The sequence below is a fragment of the Mesoplodon mirus genome, assembly GCF_964341445.2.
Source record: "Mesoplodon mirus genome assembly, chromosome: 2".
Taxonomy (NCBI): Eukaryota; Metazoa; Chordata; class Mammalia; order Artiodactyla; family Ziphiidae; genus Mesoplodon; species Mesoplodon mirus.
This window is the reverse complement of record NC_138977.1, coordinates 31481744-31499960: the sequence shown is the minus strand read 5'-3', so window position 1 is coordinate 31499960 and position 18217 is coordinate 31481744. Positions and strand designations below refer to the sequence as shown.

At 41.7% G+C, this 18217-nt stretch overlaps 1 protein-coding gene across 1 annotated transcript in view; it reads right to left on the bottom strand.

Annotated features, from left to right (window-relative positions):
• Positions 1-18217, bottom strand: part of SPMIP2 (sperm microtubule inner protein 2) — a gene marked incomplete at its 5' end in the record, with an annotated part of 52962 nt that overhangs the window by 11474 nt on the left and 23271 nt on the right. The window lies entirely within an intron of this gene.

Sequence of the window (18217 nt, the reverse complement as noted above, 5' to 3'; positions counted from 1 at the left end):
TTCAAACCTCAAATTGTGATTATTTTGATTTGATTTATTGCTTTTATTCCATAGGAAACACAACCACTTTATTTGAAAGACTTGTTAAATATTCTACCACTCGGCTGGAGTAAAGAATTTATTGGAACAAGAGAGGTCTTGCACGACCCTCAGTGGACAAACACTTCTTCATTGCTTTGCCAGATTGTCTTCCCCGAGCTCCGGAATGTGGAGCTCACGGCTGGTTGCCCTTACAGATGCCAGCTGGGCTTCCAGTCACCCGGGTCATGCCATCGAAATCAAACATGTTGTCTTCCTGTGCCTAGTAACACACTCCACAAGGTTCTTGTTGCCAAGAGTTGGTCCACAACGTGGATGTACACAGAGGAGTTTACTGATTTTCGTTCAGTATTTTAAATGATTTATATGAAGTGACTATCACTTGCGCTCACTCAGAGGCAGCTGTCCAAAAGCTTTCAGCAATGCAGCATGTTAGACTGTCTGGGGTCACCTGTGAGGAATGTTGAATGGAATTCCTGATGTTGCCGGAGATATGGGCAATTTTTTGTAAGGCATCCAGGAAGTCCTGCCAGTTTCAGCAGCATGGGGCATCTCTCCATGCTGGTGCTTCCTGGGTGACACTTGCTTTTTTTGCATCCAGATCAGAAAACCACAAGGGGAAGAAAGGGCAACATGTATTTCATCTGTGTGGCAGCAATCCTGGGGAAGGCTGGTAGGGAGAATGTAACAGTATTGACTCAATTTAGTTTTGGACATGCTTATCTATCCAGATGGTGAAGCCTGACCTTCATTAACTAAGGATAAAGTTGATACAATTTCGTCTTAGTTCCTTTGGAATCTAAGGATATAGAAAAGTAGACCAAATGGTTCAAAGAGCCTCAAGGACCCATTACCATCTTCAAACGCTAGCAATATATAGCCAGTCTTATTGAATCTCTATCTTACTTACTAATCCTCCCTCCGCCAAGACATCAACTCTCAAAGATGTAAAAACTCTTTTTGCTAACATCATCACAATGCCATTATTTCTCCTAAAATTTTAATACTTTCACCAAATATTCAGCATTCAAGATTCTGGCTAGTTCATCAATGTTATGACTTTTTTTTTTATCAGCCTGTTTGTTAGAAACAGAAGCCATGTAAGCTTCACACCTGTAATTGCTTAAGGCTTTCAAGTTTCCTTTAATTCATAGGTTCTCTTCATCTCTATTCTCCTCTACCTCCCCCTCCTCCTCTTCCTCCTCGTCTTTCTCCTTCTCACTATTTGTTGAAGAAACACAATTTCTATAAAAATGGTGTTTCCATTTGTCCTATGAAATTTCCCACATCTGACATCTCCAAGTCGTCATTTAACATTTTCTGCCATCATCTTATTTCCTATACAGTGTTGGTTGGATTTAGAGGCTTGATCTAAGTCAGGCTGGGTTTTGGGGGCAAGACCACCACGTTAGTTTGCTAGGGTTGCCATCACACAGTGCTGCAGACAGGTGGCTGAAGAGCAGAAATGTACCGTCCACCATTACAGAGGCTGGAAGTCCGAGATCTAGGGGTCAGCAGGCCTGGTTTCTCCCAAGGCCGCTCTCCTTGGTGTGTAGACGGCCGTCTTCTCCCTGTGTCTTCACATGGTCTTTTGTGTGTGCGTCTGTGTTCAAACCTCCTCTTCTTATAAAGACACCAGTCAGATTGGATTAGGGCCAACCTAATGACCTCATTTTAATTTAATCACCTCTTTGAAGACACTTTCTCCAAATGCAGTCACATTCTGAGGTACTGGGGGGTTAGGGCTTCAACACAGGCATTTCGGGAGTGAACAAGTCAGTCCATAAGAACTTTCCAGGTAGCTGTGTGCCCTTCCATCAAGATGTATACAATATCCGATCGTTTATCTTTTTGTGGGTTTGGCAGCCACTCATGATCAATATCTAGATTCATTCGACTTTGCAAAGTGGTGATAGCCTAATTCTGTTGTTACTTCTTTACGTATTAGCTAGATTCTTTTCTTCTTTTTTTTAAGTTGATTCATCTTCTCTTTGGTTTGCAGTGGTACAGTTTGTATTAGAAAGGCGGAATTAATATTTGATTCTTTCCGTTTATTTACTCATTTTCAAAATAATAGGTTGGTTCATTGGAATCCTCCAATGTGATCAGTTTGTTGAGGCTTTTTAACTGACGCTGTGAACTCATGGATGTTCACGTCTGTGTACATGAAGGTGTGATGTATATTAATCCACTGCAGTTATTACCTTTCCCTCAAGTTGTCCTATATTTGGCCAGTGGGAGTCTCTGCAAGCTTGGCTTCCAAGTCCCTCAGACAGGACTGCAGTAGTCTTGGAGAGCTTCGTTATCTGGTATGGCATGATGTGCCAGGCTCATGTTTTCCATTTCCTCTCCAGATCCAAGAAGCTCCAGTTCCTTTTAGTGGAAAAGGTGTTTGAAGAGCAGAATCTGAGCACTAGGGGAGCTCACAGCTACTGAATTGATTTCTACATCTAGGCCTTTATAGTGAGTAGAACTATGAACTGGATGTAGGTAAACATCCATCATCATACATATAAGTACATATATAATTCCAATCAAATTCAGGGTTTGCTTTATCTTAACGTCTGTCTTTCCTCTTTCCCACTCCAAGAATCCTGGTCTCAGCCACAGCAGGAATGATTAAATGAGAACCCCACATTGCCGCCCATTTGCTTTCACACACGACACACGCACAACAAAGTCAGACTCACACAGCTAACACGCCCACCAAGCTGTTTGCAGCTCTTTTTGTCCTTAGATTTGTACGCAGATTACTGTGCTTTCAAATTCCTGGGACTATTTCCCCTCTGTGGGTTAAACCATCAACTGGGTACACATTTAGGGTTTTTCCCCATTTTACATTTAAATACGTCTATTTCATAAATAAGAACTAAGATATAGGGTACACGTCTTACGTGTCGTACGTAAGGTAAGACGCGCACGTGGTTTCAAAGCCAAACCGAGTGCGGCACCAGCAATGCCTTCCTGTTCTTCTCGTCGCCCTATGTGTCTAAGCCAGAGAAAGGGCTGGGCTTGTGTGGCGGCGGGTCTGGAGGGGGAGGTGATGCCTGAATCGCGTCTTCCTGCACAGCTGCAAAGAGTGACTCCACTTCTGGGAGAATCTGTCTCGAAGGCCTTAGGGAAGAAACCATTTGTTCTGCCACCCACTATGTAATTCTTCTTTGAATTTTAATGAGTTAGCCTTTAGGCTGCTAGACAGAAAACAGCCGCTGTGTTCTGTTTAAACTCTGCCATCTTTCTGCTTTGCTGTAGAGGCTAGAAAGGAGAAGTTTTTGTCAAATATATGGTTATGTGCTCCAAAGTAGTTTGTCTGGATCTGTGAAGTTCCATCTCCTGATAACATCTTGGAATCTAAATATAGCAGTATTATCTAAAATAGATAAGCAACAAGGATGTATTGTACAGCACAGGGAAATTCAGCCATTATCTTTTTTTTTTTTTTTTTTTTTTTTTTTGCGGTACGCGGGCCTCTCACTGTTGTGGCCTCTCCCGTTGTGGAGCACAGGCTCCGGACGCGCAGGCTCAGCGGCCATGGCTCACGGGCCCAGCCGCTCCGCGGCATGTGGGATCCTCCCGGACCGGGACACGAACCCGTGTCCCCTGCATCGGCAGGCGGACTCTCAACCACTGCGCCACCAGGGAAGCCCCAGCCATTATCTTGTAATAACTTTAAATGGAGTATAATCAATAAAATTTTGAATTACTTTGCTATACACCTGAAACTAATGTAATATTGTATATCAACTATACTTCAATAAAACAATAAAGCATAGTGTAAAAAAAGATAAGTATATTTTTAAAAATAAAACAAATACAGGAGTTTTAATGGAAACAAAATTAATTAATTAATATAACTGTTGTAGAAGCCAACTCCCACCTATCCTTCAAGCTCAGGGGACCTTATGGAGCCTTCCTGATGCCTCCCCAAAGTTTAGATTCCCTGACATCTGTTTCCATGACACCCGCTAAAATACTCCTATTGTAATAGGCATTGCACTTAGTTGTTACACTTTAAGTATCTAAAACACAAAGCATGGTGCCAGGCACAAACAGGCCATCCACAAATATTGGTTTACGTAATATTTCTATCACTGCATCCAAATATACTCTAGTATAATTATTCATTTAGGTGTCTCTTTCCCCCAACTATTCGATAAACTTTTTGAGGGCAGGAACTGTGTCTTCCTTCCTCGGTGCCACACTTGTCCATAGTTTGGATGGAATAAAGAACAGAAGTGATACTATTGAACATAGAATTAGAATAATAGAGGATAAACCCAGTATCCTCTTGAGGATCATATCATAAGGATGAGGCCACCTTTGAAAGTGATGAATAGCATCCTCATAAACTCTCAGCTGCTGCTGAACGCTACAGTCTGACTTCTGTACCCTCAGACCATAAAACATAATGTGAACGCTTCAGTATATTCTGTACATATTTTATCTGTTTATTTTTCTCTTTTGGCTGCATCAGGTCTTAGTTGCAGCAGGTGGGATTGTCGTTGAGGCATGCGGGATCTGTCGTTGCAGCACGCGGGCTTCTCTCTAGGTGTGGCGCACAGGTTTTCTCTTCTCTAGTTGTGGCACGCGGGCTCCAGAGCGTGTGGACTCTGTAGTTTGCGGCACGCGGGCTCTCTCATTGAGGTGCGTGAGCTCAGTAGTTGTGGCGTGCAGGCTTAGTTGCTGTGTGGCATGTGGGATCTTAGTTCCCCAACCAGGGATCGAACCCAAGTCCCCTGCATTGGAAGGCAGATTCTTTACCACTGGACCACCAGGGAAGTCCCATATTCTATCCATATTTTATTATTTCACTTTTAAAGCAGTTAATTGTTTAGTCCACCTGGAATTTATTTTATTGTATGTTATGAGAAATAGATGTAATTTTACTTTTTCTAACAAGTTAGCCAGTTGCCCCAAATCCATTTTTTCTGATCCAGGCAAATAACTCTCCTATGGAATGACCAGATAACCATGCTGATATGAACATGTGGTTTCCAGCCCCAAGAGGGTCTTCTGTACTCAGAACAGCGATCTTCTCACATATCCTTGTGCACATCCTTCTAACCCCTCCAGCAGCTACCCTACACTTTCCTTGTTTCCTCAAGACCTACTCACATCTCACTCCCATAACTTTCATTTGTCCTCCTAGGACAGAGCCTTGTACAATACTTCATGGACCACTGAATGGTACACTTAAAATGATTAAAATAGTCATTTTAATGTTATGTATATTTTACCATCATAGAGAAAAACTCAGAAAGACTTCCTGGAGAACACCAAGGCTGTCAGGCCTAAGCTCCTTCACCCACCACCACCAATGCAGACCACACACCTACGTACAAGCACATCTCCAGCTGTGTAGACAGGGAAGTCCGTCTCCTTCCTCCTGGCCTCTGGGAGTGAGGGAGTCTTCCTCCTCCTCCAGGGCCTCCATCGGGCCCACGGCTGCATCAGCACTTACCTGAGACCAGGGCCCCACAGCCCTCAGCCCTTTTCTGGATAATGTTTCTCACATCCTAAAATAGCCTACCCTTGGCCCCTCATGCCACTAGTTACTATTCACATTTTCTTCATTTCTTAATCAAAAATTTTCAGAACTGAAACCGTGTACAAGCCCCTGTGTCCCCATCCTTTGAAGTAAAAGCCTTTTGCTTTAGTCTCCCAGGTCTCCCCTGAGTCTCTAAAGGCTGCTCCAGAGTTAATGATTAGGAATGTGAAGATGTAGAAACAAAGAATAGCTGTTGGGCCGGGGAACTAGCAAAAATTTAGACTGTAAATCCACCACATGGCAGAATCACTGAACTCCCAGTTCCTTGAAAGATACAGATAAAAGTCTGACACACAGTCCTCAGTTGTTTCTACAGGAAGCAGACCCACCAGATGAAAAGTGCTGACCGAAAGCACGTAGACCCTAAGCCGTTTGAAACCAGAAGGTTGATGATACTTGAAACTTCACCTTGATGCCAACCAATCCGAGATTGTGCATGAACTGATCACACACCCTGCAGGCCCCTCCCTCACACTGCCTTTAAAAACCCTCCCTGAAAGCCATTGGGGAGTTGGGGTCTTTTGAGCATGATCTGCCCATTCTCCGTGCTTGATGCCCTGCAATAAATGCTGCACTTTCCTTCACCACAACTTGGTGTCAGTAGATTGGCTTTACTGCATGTGGGCGAGTGGACCCAAGTTTGGTTCTGTGACAAAACGACGGCTTGTACTTGTGACTTCACTCCCCCCCCACCCAATCACACCCCACCTGCCATATCTGAGCTTCCATCCCTCGTTTCCTTCTCCATCTCACAAATCGTTCTCATTGTCCTATTCTCACCTGGGTCTCTGATGACTCCCGTCTACTCTCTTCATGGGTGTTTTTTGGGTCACATCTCCTTTCGCTCAGCATGGTGCTCCTGGCTCTCCGCTGCTTCTGCCCATCTTCTTTCACAGCCCTTCTCCTTCCTTCCAACAATCAGAGTCCCAACACCCTACAGTTCTGCTCTTATTTCTCTGGTCTTCTCCCTTCTCATCCACACCTGTATTTTTGAATACAACCCAACTATGATGACAAACTCCCAGCACACATTTCACATGTTTGTCTCTCTGCCTGTTACTGTCCCATGGGGACTTCGGATCCACCTGAGCTCATCACCACATCACTGTTAAAGGGACATCTTGCTCATGTGTGGTCTGTCAGTCCACTATCCATCCAGTTATGCATGCAAACTGGAAATTGGGAATTGCCACAGCTTCCATCATTAGGTTCATCCCCCACACCCAGTACCTAAGTCCTGTCAAATTTACACTCCTTGATAATTCTGAAACCTGTTTCCCCTGCCCATCATGCATCCCATTCCTTTAGATCACCACCGTTCTCCTCTAATAGATACCTGCCTGTCCCCCTGTCTCCACTGATTTCCCCGCTCATGCCCACCCTCTACCCAGAATGGAAACCCGACTTCATCACTTTGGGTATTGTGTAGAAGCGTGGGTGAGTAAACTGTAAGTCCCTTCTTGGGGCTCCCATACTCTGGAGGTCAGAACTCAAGAGTGAACTCTTCCTGGTCTGGCTCCTGACGACCACTCTGGTCTCACCTGTCCCTGGACCATCCACTGCACTACTGGATCCAGCAGCACTACAACATTTACTGCATCAATCACAGCTATTTGTCACTTCTGGACTTTGGTACTGATGCCTGCTCTTACTAAAACACTTCTTCCCTCCTCATCCTTTGTTACCAAACCTCACCTTTTCAGACCCCTCTACAGAGAGCCTCCCTGCCTCTTCTCCTCACCCCTGTGCTTGGTTATATGCATAATACCCGGCGTGGCTCTATCATTCCTCTGTCCATGTGTCAGAATTATCGATGTGTCTGTTTTCCCCACTACACTAGGGGCTGCTTGATGGAAAAGGACAGCACTCCAAAAGGATTTATTGATTTACTGACTCAATAAACAAGTGGCCCAGTTAAAGACTATAAACCAAAGTGGTCAGAAAAGGGTATTTCCTCTTCTTGGAATATCAATGGGACTATTTAATTTGGAATAAAATGAATTTCAAGAAAAATGCCAATGCGGAAGAAAAACTTTCCTTCTGACTATTAATAATTTCAAAACACACATGCGACAGGGACTCCTGGATTTTTTTTTTCTTCATAGTCTTCAAATATCCCAATCTGAGCAATGCACCTCTCTGCCCCATCTCTGTGCTCCATGAACGTTTGGGGAAATGCCCCAGTCATGAAACTAATGGTAACATTGATGAGAAATGATGTGCCACATGATAAATCCACCACCACTAAAAGCTAAAGTCTTTCCAAACTCAAATTGTTTGAAGTGGTTTGACCCTTACCAGGAAAACAGAAGGGAAAAAAAGTTTTTAAATGATCATTTTTTAAAGCAGAAAGCAAATAATATATCTCCAAAGAGTCCAGTGCCCTTAGACAAAATTTTATGGAAAAGGATAGAATTAGAAGTAATCTATTTTGAGGTGATAGTGTTAAAGAAGGAATAGAAAGTGGTGAATCCTACAATCATTTTGAGACTTTCTTAAAATGGGGAAAGAAGCTATCCTCCTGTATGTCAGATCCATTCTGGATGCCTTACACACTCACACTTCATCCTCAAGACAGCCCCATGAGACAGATGTTACTATTTCCCCTTTTACCGCGAACTGAGGTCCGAGAGCATCTACGTTTCACAAGATGGAGGAATTTTGCCCAACTCTGTCAGCTGCAAAAAAACTGGCATTATGAGCAGGCTTAAAAGAATAAGTGAAAGAATACTGAAAAGCAGAGAGAATGGTAAATAGTGCACATCAAATGGACTGTGTGATTATTGTTCTCTTGCTTCATCTGGTCATGTAGACAGATGGAAGCCACATGATATCATTGATCTTTTGTAAACCACTTCCATAGATGTTGGTAATGAGGTAAGAGATACAGGGGCCTCGGGTTAACTTGCTGCAGCCAGTTTCATGCTGACCCTTTGAGATAAACTATCAACAGGAACGACACGCCCTGATTGGGTGAAAGACAAAACAGCCCACCGCAGCCTCCTCACTCTTGTGGTTGAGAGGACTTCCCAGCCTGACACATGTGCAGAAGGGGTCCCAAGTCATCCTCTAGTAATCTGGGCTGCGTTGTAATATCATTATAATACCATTAGCGTTGCGGTTTTGACCCCCTCCCCCCATAGGTTTCGCTTGGACGCTCACGGGAAAGATTCAAAACAGTGCCTAGTGGAAGCCCAAATAAGCAACTGCAGATGATGTGATCACAGGGGAAGGAAAGGGGAGTCACCCTCATCTAAACCCCATATTAACAACCTAAGCTGCCCCTATAAGGTCCACCTCACTCTGAAAGTTTGCCCCTGGGCTCTTCCACACGTACGGTGCTTCTAATAAATGCTGGGCCTGCTTTGCAGTCTTGGTGTCTTTGTTGAACTCTTTCCTCAGAGAAGACGAGGACCGAGTTTCACCAAAAACAGTAATATAAGCATGTTCGAAATGACCACGATTGGGGCATGTTTATGGCTTTGAAAAATTGAATCTATAATAGCGAAATAAAACATTCCAAACACCTGTAACACATCTTGTCCTTGTTTTTCTGCAGTCTTTTCAGCACATAAACTGTCTTTGCCTGGGCCTAACATCTGTATTGGATTGCAGGCTGTGCTTGAATTTCAAGACCATAACCTATTCCTTTAGGACCAGCAGCTGTTCTTTTGGAGACCCTGTCTCCTGAAACAGGCCCTAAAAGCTACCATTCCGACATCTGAAATGCTGAGAAAGGGAAGATCATAGGCCAGTGAATTGTGAGTGCCTCTTTCACTTCAGGCTTCAGTAGCTTTCAGAAGTTCCACAGAGGGTACTTTGCCACGAAGGGCCCCGTTCTGACATGAACTGAATTTTTCCCACCTGGACATCAAGTGATCAACCAGGAAGTTTTCTTCTTAAGAATAACAGCACTGACTCTTCTTTCCCTGGCTTTCCTTTCAATAACAGCTGTATCGTATCCTTCTGCTATAAACGCTCCATCCTGGGATGAGGAATATCTACTCAATCAACAAGAAACATTTACATGCAGCCTGTGTTTCTCCATATGGTACCTCCTACAATGAAATGATCAGTCAGACATTAGGCTATTTCTGTCCTGTCTCTCCTGATGGAATATGAGGAAGGCAGGAATTATCTGTCTTGTTCACTACTGAATCCCTGGGCCTAGCACGGTGCCTGGCATGGAGTTGGCAGTTGGATATTTACTGAAAGAATAAATGGGCCTCCGCTATCTGTGTGGCACCACAACAGTGACCAGCACGGAAGCTCTGCACTGACCCTACTGCACCTGAGCTTCCTGAGAGCCCTCCCCCGACACTACAATGATGCAGAGGCAGCTGGGGAAGGAGGTTGGGGGTGGGTGGGTCCAGGGGAGGAAGTACAAAGGCAGTTTTTAGGTAACTAGCCAAGAGGAGGAACAGGTGCTGATGATCTCAAAAAATACAATGAAATACTACTCAACCATTAAAAAGTGATATAATGCCATTTGCAGCAATTATGCCAATTGCAGCAATTATTCCAATTGCGGAGATTATCATACTAAGTGAAGTAAGTCAGAGAAAGATGAATACCATATGATATCACTTATACGTGGAATCTAAAATATGACACAAACGAACTTATCCACGAAACAGAAACAGACTCACAGACATAGAGAATGGACTTCTGTTTGCCAAGAGGGAGGTAGGTAGGGGAGGCATGGCCTGGGAGTTTGGGGTTAGCAGTTGTAAACTATTGTATAGAGAATGGATAAACAACAAGGTCCTACTCTACAACACAGGGAACTATATTCAATACTCTGTGATAAAACATAATAGAAAAGAATATGAAAAAGAATGTATATATGTGTATAACTGAATCACTTTGCTGTACAGCAGAAACTACCACAACTATAAATATAAATATAAATCAACTATACTTCAATAAAATAAATTTCTGAAAAAATTGTAACATTTTGCTCCTTAAGGTTCACTGAAATTCCTCCAATGTGCCATTCACCGACAGCCTTAAAATAGAAAGTTGTCAAGATTTATGGACGTTTTGAGGAAAACAACTCCAAGAAAAAAGCAAGCATTTATGTACCAATATATTTTTAAATAGTGGTGTCATTAAGTCTGTGCTAGTTCAACAACTGGCTTTGGCAGTATTTCATTATGAAATAAAACAGGCAATTTTCTACACAACCCTTAACTAATGCCAAATACAGGCACACCTTCTACCTTTCTGAATAAACAGAAAGCCCGGTTTATTCATGTCAGTGCTTATTTCTTTAGTACTGAAAGTCCTAGTTTTAGAAATATTTTCAACTTAGGACCCTAACCACTAAAACTCTAGTTGACTGAGTTTCTATTTCTCCCACTTTATAATTAATTTTCAATTTTATCAAGATAAGATGCTTGTACATTGCACATAATGTAGTGCTAATTTTTTTCCATTTTAATGCAATCATTTAGGTACATGTACATAATACATATAAATAGTACTAAAGTGAATATTGTGAAGAGTACTCTATATAAGTACACCTGTAACTTATATAATATTGTACAGCAACTATACTTCAACAAAGTATATAAATAATAAATAAATAAATAGTACTAAAATGCTTATAATTAAAAATACTCCCTGTCTCTCCCTGCTCCCTGTCCCAACACTCTCTTCTCCAAAAGTACCCACTTTTAGCTCATTTGCTTCTTCTGGAACTTCACCCAATATCTGTACACAGTAAATGCCTCCTGGAGAGATCCCACTTGCCCTGTTCTCCTCTGGGCCCCTGTACAGTCACATTCCTGGTTCTCTCCATTACCATTTTGGGAATCCCCTTTGCCTGTCACCTTTGTTAGGTCTCTTGCTTCTTGGATCATATTCCTTTCTCTTTCCTGGATTTCCCCCTATTGTCTTGCTAGATAATATTCTCCAGTTGCTTCTTAGGAAAAAATGCATTTTTTTGAGTACATACATACATGAAAATGTCTCTTTTCAACCCTCCCACTTGATAGTTGGGCTGGGTATAGAATTCCAGGTTGAAAGTCACTTTCTGGCAGACAGGGAGGTCACTGACAAGTGTCTTCCAGAGCCCAGTATTGCTGTCAAGAAGTGTGATGCCTTATTGATTCTGGATCCTTTATATATGTCCTAGCTTTCCTCTGGAGGGCTTCACAGTAGTCTTCATCCCAGCAGTGAAATTTCCCAGTGACATGCCTTGACACAGTTGTTTTGCTGTTGTTGTCATTTTGCTTCAGTGGAGACTTCCAACTGGAAATTCATGTTATTCCCTTCTGAGAAATTTTCTTACTGATTTTCTTTCTTCTGTTTTCTCTGATCTTTTTGGGGGTCTCTTATTAGTCAGATATTAGACTAATTTAATTTTAATTGATTTCTTACTTTACTATTTTTCACTTTCTTCTTTTCTGTCTCTTGGACTTTTTGTTCTACTTTTGTGAGATTAACTCAACTATATAGCATGAAATTTCTCTCCTATACTGAATCCCTATACTGATTTTTTTGCTAACAATAGGAATTGTAATAAATGCACTTTGTTACATTATTTCAGTGTACTTCATTTAACTAATTGATAATGTTTATTAACAGAGTGGCCTGATTTGCTCAAGATACTTTCAGGTTAGGCTCTTGTCCAAGTGATCAGTTCCATTAGCTTCCTGTTTCACTCTCAGAAGTGTCCTATTTTGGGTAATAAAATATATGGTCACACTATTTACTGAGCACTTAGTTTGTACCAAGTGCTGTTCTAAGTGCCGTGCGTGTAACAACACATCTGTACAACAACCAGTGGAGTAGATTCTAATCATTTTACAGATTGGGAACCTGAGGCATAAATAGTTGAAGTGACTCATCCAAGGTGTCACAGCTACCAGGTGGTAAAGCAGGGACTTGAATGTGGGAAGTCTGCTTCAGAGCCTTGCACTTTTTTTTCTTTTCTTTATCAACTACATTTGTTTGTTTAATATTTGCATTTATTTATTTATTATTGAGGTATAGTTGATTTATAATATCATGTTAGTTTCAGGTGTACAGCACAGTTTTATACATATATGTATGTATACATATATATTTATATCCTTTTCCAGATTCTTTTCCCTTATAGGTTATTACAAAATATTGAGTATAGTTCCCTGTGCTGTAGAGTCAGTTCTTGCTGGTTTTCTATTTTATATATAGTAGTGTGTATCTGTTAATCCTAACCTACTAATATATCCCTCCCCCACTTCCCCCTTTGGTAACCATAAGTTTGTTTTCTATGTTTGTGAGTCTATTTCTGTTTTGTATATAAGTTCATTTGTATCATTTTTTTAATATTCCACATATAAGTGATATCATATAATATTTGTCTTTGTCTGGCTTATTTCACTTAGTATGATAATCTCTAGGTTCACCCATGTTGCTGCAAATGGCATTATTTCATTCTTTTTTTATGGCTGAGTTATATTCTATTGTATATATGTACCACATCTCTTAACCACTATAGATCCCACTTCATCACTGCTTACAATCCCTTATTTGGGGGATATTAGGTTATTTCTGAATTTGCATTACTGCAAACAGTGTTGGACTCCTTTCTAGCTAAACGTTTCTTTACCTCCTTCATTATTTTCCTGGAGGATAAATTCCTAGTGAAACCAGCTGTCTTGATTCTCAGTTCACACTCTTTAGAGTATGCCGTGCTGTGCACCTCCTGAGGAAAGGAACTGGCTAACAAACCACTTGATGATGAAAAGGCAGAAAACAAGAAAGCAGACTAGGAGAGCCAACACTCTGAAAAGAGCTGTGAACCTCAAGTAAATGAAAAGTCAGGGGAGGTTGTAGTTCATTCTGATTTTTAAAACTCATAGTGCTCTTCTCTGCATGGCTGACACCTAGTCTGATCACTCTCACCTTAGAATCTGCAGCCTCCTTGACACCCACACCCTGACCCCCACCGTCTACTGACAATGGCTGTCCATGGGAACCTGAACCAGTCCTTAAGACATTAGTCCTAAGACAAATCTATACATCGGCAAATGAGTGGCAAAGAGGCAACTTTGTAGTGACATGAGGGCAGAGTCATATCAGCAGCTCCTTTCTGGAAGGAGGTTTGCCTGTGAATATGATTGTTGATCTTATAATCTCAGCAAGACTTTCATTTGCATGGATAACAAGTTTACCCAGGTAGGCAGCCATAGATTTTCCTAAAATGCTCCTTCTAAATCCAGCTTAAATTTCATCTCTCTCAGTAAGTCCTAACGACTTGAAGTTCTCTAGCTTTTCTGGCCTGAGCTATAACAATTTGTGCCATTCGGAGTACAAGAAGAACTGGGATTTGTCTTTTACACCGATTCAGCAAATATGTATTGAGTACCCATGTATGCCAAGCTCTGTGTTAAATGTAAGGAAGAGAAAAAGAAAGCAAGATATTTCCATGCCCCACAATTTTCAATAATGTGTAGCTTCTACAGATTTCACTTACTCCTTAAACAAAACAAAAAGCCCTGCCCATTCACTATTTGCAGTGCGTTCGCTTATAATCTGACTCTTTTGACTGTAAACTGTTCTCCCATTTCCTATCTGTGCTTTTTATTCTTCTTATTGAAATTAAACATACTGTTTGTATATATTGGAAAACACCCAACTGCAAACAGAAGAGACCACATAAAAATGAGTTAATCATCAGGTCACATGTCTAGAGAAACTTCTGTATTTAAAGCAAGAGAATGCTTCCTTTAATTCAGAAGAAAAAAAATAGAGTCAACCCACACCCAGTTACTGCAATCATTCTCCATCAATGGATATTGTATTGAAATCTGCTTACATCTATCTGTCTTGAGAGTCTGTCAGCTACTTGAGAGCAAGGACCCTGTTTATTAATTAAGGTCTTCATCTCAAGTCTGTTGAAGTATATCTTTACTGGTCTTTAAGATGCAATAAACAGGATAACACACCACTGATTTAATAACAGCTTTACATGGGAAGAGAAAAAGAGGCCCTACATCTATAAACAATTATTATAAAACACATCCTGATTTCAAGAAAGTTAAATTTTAAAAGTATGCCCCAGAATGGAGGAAATCCTGTCATTGTCCTCGACTGGACTTCTGGTCTCGAAAACAAGGTGGACTCTTGCCTCTATTAAGTCAGTGGACAAAAATTCTTTAGTGTTGGTTGTATTGACTCAACTCATCCTCCTCTTCCTCCAGTGCTTTTTCTGAGACCGCTGATAACTTCCAAATATGTGTCTGTTATTGTTTTCTGGGATTTCCATTTCCTCGTATGGAACTCTCCTCTTTGAATTCTTCGCTTGCTTTTACAGCCTCCTACTGTCCTCAGGGTCCTGCCTCTGAGGCTCTGTGGTCCTTCACTCACCTTGTCCTCTGTGTGGGTGCCCCGGCCCCCCAGGCTCTTCCCCTTCCTCTCTCAGTCCTCATGAGTGGTGCTCAGCCCTGGCTGATAATCAGAATCGCTTGGAGAGCCCTTGGAAAAGGTCCAAGCCCAGATCCCAACCCAGATCCACAGCATCAGTCAACTTGGACTGATATATCAGCTCTGTGTCCTTGTTCATGTACCTTAGCCTCCGAAGCTCAATTCCTTCACCTGTAAAATTAGGATAATGCTGAAATCTGCTGCACCCCATTGCTGAGTATAGTCTTGCTCCCCATCGTCACAGCAAACATCATCTCCTCTTCTCTTTATTTAAAGCCCGCATGTCTTTGAAAGCTCAGCTCAAATCCTTCCCTTCTCACAGACTCCATCATCACAATTTATTTTGGATTGTTTACAAAGCACACTGAAAACTCAAGAGGGACCTGTTGAAAATGAAACTGTCTCCTGGCTGAGCTTCCTACAACTGTCTTGTCAATTCTCAATTTTTTTCTCCACACAGCACTCCAACATTCCAGAGGGATCTTTTAAAAAAATTGGATTATGTTGCTTTCTGTTTTAAACCTTCCAATGAATTCTCTTTGTTCTTAGGTTAAAATTCAAACCTTCTAACCTGGCCACAAGGTTCTACAAAATCTGACTTTCATCTTGCTCCCCTCCCATTGCCACCCTGGTCCTAACTAGATACATTCTTTCCATCCTCTGAACCCTGTTCAGGCCATTCCCTGGGCCAGGAATGATCTTATACTCACCTTTCCAAGCCAACTTAATAATTACTTCTTGGGTGAACACGTCTCTGACCTTCAGTCCAGGTCGATGTCCCTGGTAAAACGTTCTCTTTCCATCCCATAAACACCCTTTGTAATGAAATGTTTTATCATGAACTGGACGGAATAGGGCAGGATATTAACTTTTCTTTAATATACCACTATATCGCTTTATTTGTTGCCATAAGCATGCATTATATTTGTCATTAAAAAAATTATTTAAAAGCATGAAAGACAGTATGACATAGTTGTTCAATGTCTCTCCCCTTCCCTAGAGTACAAATTCCAAGAAGGGCATATACCGGGCTCGTCCTGTTCAGCACTGTGGCTGCAGGATCTAGCAGTGCTTTGAATACAGGAGGTGCTAGATTTATAGAGTGAATGCAGTTGACTGAGAGGACAGAACATGAAGACGGTCGGGGAGGCTAAGCACGAAACTTGCCCAGGATGGAGATGGCCCTCGGTCCAGCTTGAGAGAACGCAAGCAGGTGGGCACACCTGGGCCTGTCAGAGTCAGCATTCTCTTCAAGAGCCTCTCCCCAGCCTGAAGGTGGGGCCTGGAAGGCTTTTAAGCAGCAGTTGTGCTTAGTCTAGAGAGGGCAGCATTCAGGTTACTGACACCTGACTAGTTAGAAACAGGACCCAAGCCAGAGGCTGCGGGCAAATCTAATTTTTAACTTTATATTTAAATTTTTTTTTTTTTTTTTTTTTTTTTTTTGCGGTACGAGGGCCTCTCACTGTTGTGGCCTCTCCCGTTGCGGAGCACAGGCTCCGGACCTGCAGGCTCAGTGGCCATGGCTCACGGGCCCAGCCACTCCATGGCATGTGGGATGCTCCCGGACCGGGGCACGAACCCGTGTCCCCTGCATCGGCAGGCAGACTCTCAACCACTGCGCCACCAGGGAAGCCCTTGACATATATATTTATCTACAATTTCCCAACTGAATCCACAATTCCCTAGGTACAAGGTCTTTCTCATAAACATCTTGCATCCTCATGGCTTGGTACACAATCCATGTCATATTCCTTACAAGTGAATGTAGCCAACATTCTTTCATCTAAGGAAAATGCTCAAAGTGTCGATATTTCTCAGATTCTTTCCAACAAGTTTTTTATGTTTAAATAAGTCGAGCAGATGTTCACACTTGTATCACCAATGCTTGTTGAAGTAACTGTGATTTTCAATGGCCTTTCATTATTTTTTTGTTTTTGCTTAGAAATATTTGATAGGGTATTTGTAAATAGGTGCTTGCAATGTTATTTGAACAAATGAAGTGGAATATTTAAATGAGAACATGTGTTTTGCATGCAATAATTGTAACTATTTCTCCATGGCTTTAAACATAGGATATGCTTTGTAAGTTGTAGGAATTGTGCAATGATATCTTTTGTTGTCCTGGATCGTATTGTAGTAACTAATAGACATTTGACATGGGGTTTATGGTCTTATCTCTTTTTGGTGCAGCTTATGTTGTGGTGATATAGCAGAAACAGACTAAAATCCACTAATTTTGTACACGCTAATAACGGGAATCTTCAATGATTAAAAAGGAGGTGAAGTCAGCTCCAGAAACCCTGACCTGCAAAAGTCTAAGGAGAACAAAGATATTACTGAATCTGCAGTTTTTAAGAGCAATGCTGATTGATCCCTTTCCCTCTTAGAAACCTGAATTATATGTTCCATCTAGATGACACGCCTAGGTTTTGCTTTTCCCGTAATTGAACATACCTTGCACTAGGCATGTTTAATTTAGGTTACCAGCTGCCTTAAGAGAGTGTCAATTCAAGCCATGGTGTGACTTCAGTAGGACTACGTTTATTAACCAGCATGACCTGTTATGATGGTTTCTAGGCCAACAGCATGAAATGAGGGTTTTTAAATTTTTACTTTAATTTTTTTATTTACTTTTAAAATTATTTTATTTATTTTTGGCTGCGTTGGGTCTTTGTTGCTGCGCGTGGGCTTTCTTTAGTTGTGGCGAGTGGGGGCTACTCTTAATTGCAGTGCGTGGGCTTCTCATTGCGGTGGCCTCTCCTGTTGTGGAGCATGGGCTCTAGGTGCTCAGGTTTCAGTAGTTGTGGTGCGTGGGCTCAGTAGTTATGGTACACGGGCTTAGTTGCTCCATGGCATGTGGGATCTTCCCAGACCAGGGCTCGAACCTGTGTCCCCTGCATTGGCAGGCGGATTCTTAACCACTGTGCCACCAGGGAAGTCCCATAAGGGTTTTTTTTAATCAAAAAACTTATATTCTTGTTCTTCCACAAAAAGAATTATTTATGTAGCTAAAGCTACCAGACCTGTCCAGTGGCTGTCCTTAATAGGCTGGTTCCTTTTTCTCCACTGTGCCCTCACCATGCTTACCCCACCTCTTTCCTCCCCTTAATGAAAACCTAGTAGATAGTGAACATTTTGTTTATGAGGAATAAAAATTCATAATTATACAAAGAAACCTATAGGACATAAAAAGTTTTAAAATATTAACCCTGTTCC